Genomic DNA, 7,722 nt, shown 5'->3' on the forward strand with positions numbered 1-7,722 from the left:
GTGAGAGTGGGAGAGAGCCAAAGCATAAGAGACTCTTAAAAACTGAGAACAAACTGAGGGGTGATGGGGGGTGGGAGGGAGGGGAGGGTGGGTGATGGGTATTGAGGAGGGCACCTTTTGGGCTGAGCACTGGGTGTTGTATGGAAACCATTTTGACAATAAATTTCATATATTGAAAAAATAAATAAATAGTAACAAAATAATAATAAATAAATAAATAAATGAATATCATGCAAATTAAAAAAAAAACAAAAACAAAAAAAACAAAAGAAAAACCCATGTTCCTAAAATGTGGTGAAGTCCGCTGCCTGCAGTGTGTCAATTCATGCCAGAAGGAGCCCTGTGAGGATGGTTTGTTGTGCCCATTTTGTCTGTGCTCATTCAGAAAGATAAGATCAAGACACGTGGTCAGCTGGGGAAGCTGGTGTCCGAGATCGAGGAACTGGAGTGGCCTTGGAGAACTATTCTCATCCTTTTCACAGAAGGATGCTGAAACACCAAGGTGAGGCATCTGTCCTGTCCCAGGTCCTCTGACTCACGTCCGGGGACAGGAGGTAGGAATTGGCCTTGGCTAAGTTAGATGTTGAAACGCAAGGTCCAAGCAAGCATAGGTGGCCCTTATAGACCGGATCCTTTCCTATGGGCAAGGAAAGCTTTACCACTCTCCCAGGGGGAAACAGACCAGCTCCTCTCTACACAAAGCTCCAATTGGGGAAGCTAACGAAAAGAATTACGAGAGGAAAAGCCCAAGTCCCACCCTCTGGGCCCTGTGAGGAACAAGAGGTCTAATGATACAGGGTGGTGAGAGTGGCGACCCTGCTCCCCACCCCACATGCAATACAGACTATCATGACACCTGCACAGTCACAATGGACTGTGAAACTCTCCGCTCTTTTCCTCACTCACAATCCTTCTTCCTAACACCCCATCAAACTTTGCCTACAGCTTTCAATTAAAACACAATCAGTACGCGTCCTATTGAAATCATGAATTATATGTCTTTAGCATATTCCAGCAAGGTAAGGTCACAGAAGACACTGATTTTTAAAATATAATACAAGTTCTATTTCTTACATTTATTTACAAAATTGGAAAGAGAAATGTAAGTAACTGGAAAACCTGACTCCTTAACATATTCCAGGTTAGCACTGCATTGAATTTGCTTGAAAATTGTCTGCTCTCTTTGGCTTTTCTGCATATATGACAAATCTGTAGAATCCCAGTCTGAGAAATGGTGCCACAAGGTGACCCAGGGTGTGCAGAGGACTCTGAAGGGTTTGGGGGGGTGACTGGCCTTGGGAAACTCCCAGCCCGGACTGGAGGCTGCTGTGGCCCCTATCTAAAGACAGGCTGCTCTGTGCCCATGAGGATGCGGAGCTGAGCCAGGGGAACCACCTTCCTTGATTCACAGGGAGACCCCCGGCCTCTGTCCTCCTCCCTCTTTCCCCGGGAGCCTGAACTGGGAAAAACCCAGCCCACCCTGCACTATCTCACCTTGTTGAGTGGCTGATGTGCTCCCTGTTTCCCTTGAGAGGGTTGGGCAGCATAGGGTCCTGCAGGACTGAGATGTTGAACCCTCCAGGGACACCTTTCCCAAAGAACACAATGTGACCTGCTCCATGTGGCCCCGCAGGGGCCTCCAGCCGTGTCGCCCAAATCCAGGAGTCCGTGGAGTCAGGAGTCAGTGTCCCAACCAAGTTAGGGCTGGGCAGGGCATGGCTATCTGCTCCCTGGGCTATGTTGTCAGTACACCCTTCACTTGTGGCACGTGGCCATAACCTTCATGTCCTCCTGCAAGGTCACGTGCATTGTGGGCTGCCCCAGTGAGCTCCTGGGCGTCCAGGTTCCCTGAAGGGCACTTGTTTGCCTTCTGCACTTCCTCCTGCCTCTCTGCACTCCATTTCCTCCTCCTGTTCCACTCCATGCCCCTTCTTTCTTGACACATTCTCTTTCATCCACGACAGGAGGATTTCTGGAATCAGATTCCTGATGGAATAATTCTTGTTTTAAAATTGTGTGATCTTGGTAGCTGTAAGGCAGAAGACAGTCATGTGATTGCAGAGGCCCCCATCCCCGTCTCTGGGGCAGGAGAGCACCAAGACGGGCTCGGCCAGGGCAGACACAGGCTCCCAGGGGGGCCCTCCAGCAGAGCGATCCCAGCCCTCCTCATTCCAGCCTGGTGCCCAACCCACCACACAGGGCTGCTCAGCCCTGGAAACAGGGTGCTGCTGGGAAAGCTGGTGATGGGATGCTGGGGAGATTATATAGACACTGGAGATGCTAGGCCCTTCTGGGCCTGGATGGGACTGGGTCCTTCAGGATGGGAATCATCCAAAGAGGGAGCAGGGAAGAGTCACACAGGAGACGTAAGCGCCAGAAATAAATAGAAAAGAGCCAGAAGTAGGAAGTCAATTATATGGGCAGATGGCTAGTGTCTGAATCCTAATCCTCAGGATCTGTAAAACAGACTTCTGCGTGCACAAGGGCAGCGACAGTGATGGGGTGGCCGTGGGAAAGAGAGGATGAGGTCAGGGGAGGTGAGAACTCAGGCTGCTGCTTCTGGGATTACATCCCTGACCCCAGATGGCAACTGTGCCCTCACACTACAATCCCCCTGGGGCCCTCTTCCCACCTTTCTCCAATGTGATGAGGAGCAGGTCCAGGGACTCCAGGTCCTTCCTAGTCCTCAGATTCCATACCTGGGACCAGGAAGCAGCACCTGAGCCACTCCGTCCCTCCAAGAGGCAGTCACTGTCCCTAGGACTTTGTGTGCAATACACTGCCCGCCTCCCAAGTTCCCTCCCCAATGACCACCTGGACTCCTTCCTGCCTCCAGATTCCTGTCCATTTCCCGTCTCCTGGTCAGCCTCCACCTTTGTATTTTCCTCCAATATGGGGAGAGTGGAACCCAAGTGTGCATGCCATGGCTATACTGCCACCTTCCCTAACCAATCAATCCATCAATTAATCCAGCCAAATCCAGGGGCACCTTCATGGTTGTGCTGGGCCGTGGGAGAAGACAATCCATTCCCCATACCGTGTGGCTGGCCTGTGCCTGCTCTGACCTTAGGTACCTGGGGGATACTGGGCGTTCCCACAGCCCTTTCCTCCACATAAGTCCCAGCCCCTTAGGGACAGTGACCATGACATTAGAGGTAACATAACTTTCCCAAAGTCCCCCAGTCTATAGGTGAAGCGAGGGGAAAACCTCAACAGGTGCAGCCGTAGAAACCCCTGTGCCTGCCAGCCTCTGCTCTGAGCACTGGAAGGAGAGGGGGAGCGCCCAGGCAGGCAGGCACAAGAAAGATCACACGGAGGGCTATAACCATGGTGTGGGGAGCAGGCCCATTGCTGTGTGGCTGGAGGAGTGGGATCTGACAGGGGCGGGAACCCCAGCCCCACTGCCAAGAGCCTCTTTCCTGGGGCTGTTCACTCCCAGGAGACAGCTCAGCGGGGCCTGGAGACCCAGTGTGTGCGAGGGCCCAGTGGCATTCACACAGGCCTCTAGAAATCCTGCCAACCAGGGAGGGTATCAGCGGGGGCGGGGGGGGGGAGCTGCACAGAGGTCCCTTCCACGTGGAGGCAAGTACAGGATTTATTCGGCTCCAGGGACCCAGGATTTGGGTGAGGAGAGGAGGAGAGAACTTGCTCCAGGGAGCACCTCCCACCTCACTTCTTCAGACGGTCCCAGGAGCACTTGCAGGAGCTGGAGAGGAAACGTTCTCTGTGATGCCCACCCAGGGAGCACCCTTTCACCCAGGGGCAAAGCTGAAGGTAGCCCATACAGGTGCTGCTCTGTGACCTGAAGGTGCAGAGGGAGAGGGTCCCCGGGTCCCCAGCACCCAGCTCACATGGAAGCACTTTGTCTCCGTTTCAAGTGTGCATGCCAGAATATGCCTCATCAGACCACCTCTGTCACAGATCACACCAAATCCGACCCAGTAAACTGCCCCTGCTCAAGTCCCAAGACGTGGGAACCTACCGTAACCAAGGCTTTGATGCTTGGCAGAGGCAGAGCAGAAGAGAGCAGGTCTTAGCGGAAAGAGAGACTTTAAATAACAAAGCAAGAAAAGCTTGCCAACAGACATAACAGCTCTTATTCCTACAGCATTAAAATATGAGAAGGACGCACATTTCCTTTTCTCTCTGATTTCATACCCACCTCCCTCAGTCTCCAAAGCGGCAGGTATAAGCTGACAGCTCCCAGAAACCATTTCCTGATACACCTGAGGGCTGTTCCCTCCCTAGGGGTTCCTCATCCTCGCTGCTCGAATCCTATCTTCAGTGGACAGTCCAATCTTTACAGACACAAGCATGAGCAAGCAGGGTACTGGAGAGAGGGTCTCCCCTGTCCCTGCTGCTCCAGCTGAGCCCATGCTGGCCCACCCGGCATCAGCTGTCCTTCCTCTGGGTCCTCAGACCTTCCCTGGGCTCGGTGGAGTCAGAGTCCTTCAAGGAGACATTGACCACCCTTGCAAACCCGCAAATGAGAGAAAGGATCCACCTTCCCCTGGCACTGCCCCAGCTGCACTGGATCGGGATAGCTCTCACCTGGGCACGAACCAACCTGACCTTCCCACTGTGACGGACACATGGTGGGTTAGGTGGGTTCCACGAGCACACCCCGGGCCAGGCTCAGAGCGGCTGCCCAGGAGAGCCGTCTGTCGGGATGGAAATGCTCTGTGTTGTAAACATGCACCTGCTGGGTACCTGAACTGTGGCTAGTGTGATGAGGGATGGAATGTTTAGCTTCATTTACTTTAATTAATTTAAACATGAGCCGGCCCGTCTGGCTAGTGGCTTCCCCCCGGATAGTGCAGCTGTAGGATCCAAAGATGCAGAAGACCTGACGTGCCTGCCCTGGGGGTGCCTGCAGAGGATTTGCTGGCCTGACACGGTCTTTCATTAGTAGGTTCTCAGGGCTCATACACATGTGCCAGGCACTCCATGAGTCCCTGGGAACACTCAGAGAGGACGGCCACCCCCCAAGCCCTAGAGGAATCCCAGCAGGGGCCCACTTGTAAGCAGAGTGAAGAGCATGACCCCCCACAGCTGTGCTGGATGTAATCAGGGCAGCAGGGTGGGGGGGCACCTCACTGTCCTCAGGAAACCACCCCCCTCTCTCGGATCTGGACCAGAGCCGGGGCAGATACCCAACTTAGTGTGGGGCCCGACAGGCTGGGACAAGCCGAGGAGGGACCTTTCCACTCCTGAACTAGATCCCAGCCCAGAAGTTTTACAAGAGGCGCTTCCCAGTGCTGAGCACTGTGTGAGACAAGAGTGAGGGAGATGCTGTCGGTGCCCTTGTAGTGACCACCCAGGGCTAGGGCTCCTGTGCCCACGCGTGGAAGGAAGGGTTAGAACGGATGGGGTTTAGAACCGAGAACTCCAATACCTGTCAGACAAACTCTCCAACTGATGTCCTCGGAGCCAGGGAAAGGTACAGCGAGGACTACCTTAACCCTGGGATCAGCCCCCACCACTTTGCTCAACTCCCTGTGCACTGGAGCCTGTGCCCCTCTCACCTCCTCTGCAACTAGAATGTTCTACAGCTGCCCTGGTCACGTGGGGTGAGATCCCTTTTGTATGAATGTGTTTCCAGCCAAACAACTCTTGGCCAACAGTGTGTAGACAAGGACTGGTTGTCAGGTGATCCCCAGAAGCAGGTGAAAAGTACAAACTGGTCCCCCCTGGCCCCCAGTGGATCAGGCCTGGGAACCTCCTTGTGTCTGGCCTGGCTCTGGTTCCATCCCTGTGATAGGTCCTGGGTGGGAGAACAGGAGACCTGACTCCACTGTCTGCCCCTCCCCAGTGTCAATGAAGGAAAGAGTCTGGTAGATGGAGAAGAGGCTGGGACGGGAAGGAAGGCCCTCTCCCCGGGCTTTCAGGACGATGTCCATGCGGTGCTCTCACCCGGCACCCCGGCTCGTCCTGCCTCATCCCTGCTCCTAAGTGGTCCCCAGGCAGGGGATGCGTGAGAGACAGTCCATGGGGCTTAGGGCCGAGGGCCTCGTCGCAGTGCCTGGCTCCCCATCCACAGGCTGTGCTATTCCCCATAATCCATCACGCTCTCTGGCCTCCCTTGTCCCAGAGGCCAATTAGATACCATTAGGGCTCCTTCTCTTAAATTAGGATTGATCCACCTGCCATAGCGTTAAGGAAACAGCCTGCTCAGAGGTGAGCTCTATCATTAAATGAAGTGGTTATTGACCCAATAGTGGTGATTTTGAAACAGTTTTGTCCACTTAGAATGCTGGGAACCCTTCCTAGCTGGCAGTGGGATTTCCCCCCAAGTTTATTAGCATACAATGAACTGTACACAAAGTGCAGAAGTTGATCAAGTTTGAAATACATATAATTGCATGAGACAATGGTGATGGGAGTTTTCGCTTAGAAGCTGACGTTGTCACCTGTGTTTTTGGAGGGGACACCAGTCTAGGGAGACACACACACACACACACACACACACTCAGAGCCACATCACTTAGATTCACACAGGGAAGAGCCCACCACCATACACACAAACCCTCACCACCCAAAGGGAGCAAAAGTGCTTGTGAAGAAACGGCCACGGTTCTTTCCCTGTAGTGTCAGCCTCGTTCCCCACATCCCCAGCCCCCGTTCCCAGCAGGCACCCAGAATCGGGGTGGCACTCCCAATGAAAGCCAGCAGGAAAGCCCCGCGTCTCTCACCACCTAGATCTTTCCCCAGCAAGTGTGGGACTCCATGGAACTCACCATTTTCACTTAATCCCGAGACCACCTGCAATGACAGAAAAGCATGAGGATCAGATCGCTCCCATGTGTCCTCTGGGTGACTTTAGAGACCTAGCCGGGAGACCATCCAGTAGAAGCCCCAAAGGCCAGAGTAGAGAACGCTGCTGAAAATTCCTGGATCACGTCCTCTCAAGTCCATGTCGGTTGCCAGTCATGAGATTCTTAGTCCGATGAGGGGGCATTTCTTGCTAAGGAAAGCCCTGCCCCCCTCTACCCCCACCCCCCCCCCCCACACACACACAGTCTACCAACTGGTGCAACCCTTCGCAAACAGCTGCATGAACCAGATGTCACTCGTAGGACTCGACACCCATCCCCAACAAGGAACTGATCAATATCATCTCTGATGAGCATGCCCACATTTTCACACATGAATTCAACTGAAAGAAAGAAACCTAGAAAGCAGGGTTTGTGTCTCAGACACAGGCAGGTCAGCTCACCGTGGCACTGGACGGGGCCTTGGCCTCGGCCCTGTCCCAGGATGCTGCTCCACCAGGCCCTCGGGGGGCAGCCAGGAGGACACAGGGTAACTATCACTCAATGGTGGTGCTGCTGTGCTCACGTAGGGGATTCTGCTTGACACGACACGGGCCCAGCCTGCCTGGCAGCAACAGGCTAACAAGCAAGAACTGAGCTGTTCCGGGCCACCCGTCTCGGTGAAGGAAGGAGGCAAAGGAGAGTGGCGGGAAGGGAGAGAGAGGCAGAGTCCAGGCTGATAACAAAGCGCGTATTGAGTTCCTGTTTGTCACTGTCCCCGGCCATTAGGCTCACACAACCCAACGCTTCCAGGGCTTGTGGTGATCCTGTATTTAAATGCCCTAAAATATCTCCCTGAGTCTTATCTGCTTTGGGCCAGAGGCTGAGGAGTGACCCCAGCACTGACAGGTGTTGACCTACATTGTCCGAGGTGGCCTCACACTTCTCACAAACTGTGGGCCGACCGGGA

The sequence above is a fragment of the Panthera tigris genome, chromosome F3 (genome assembly GCF_018350195.1).
Source record: "Panthera tigris isolate Pti1 chromosome F3, P.tigris_Pti1_mat1.1, whole genome shotgun sequence".
NCBI classification, from domain to species: domain Eukaryota; kingdom Metazoa; phylum Chordata; class Mammalia; order Carnivora; family Felidae; genus Panthera; species Panthera tigris.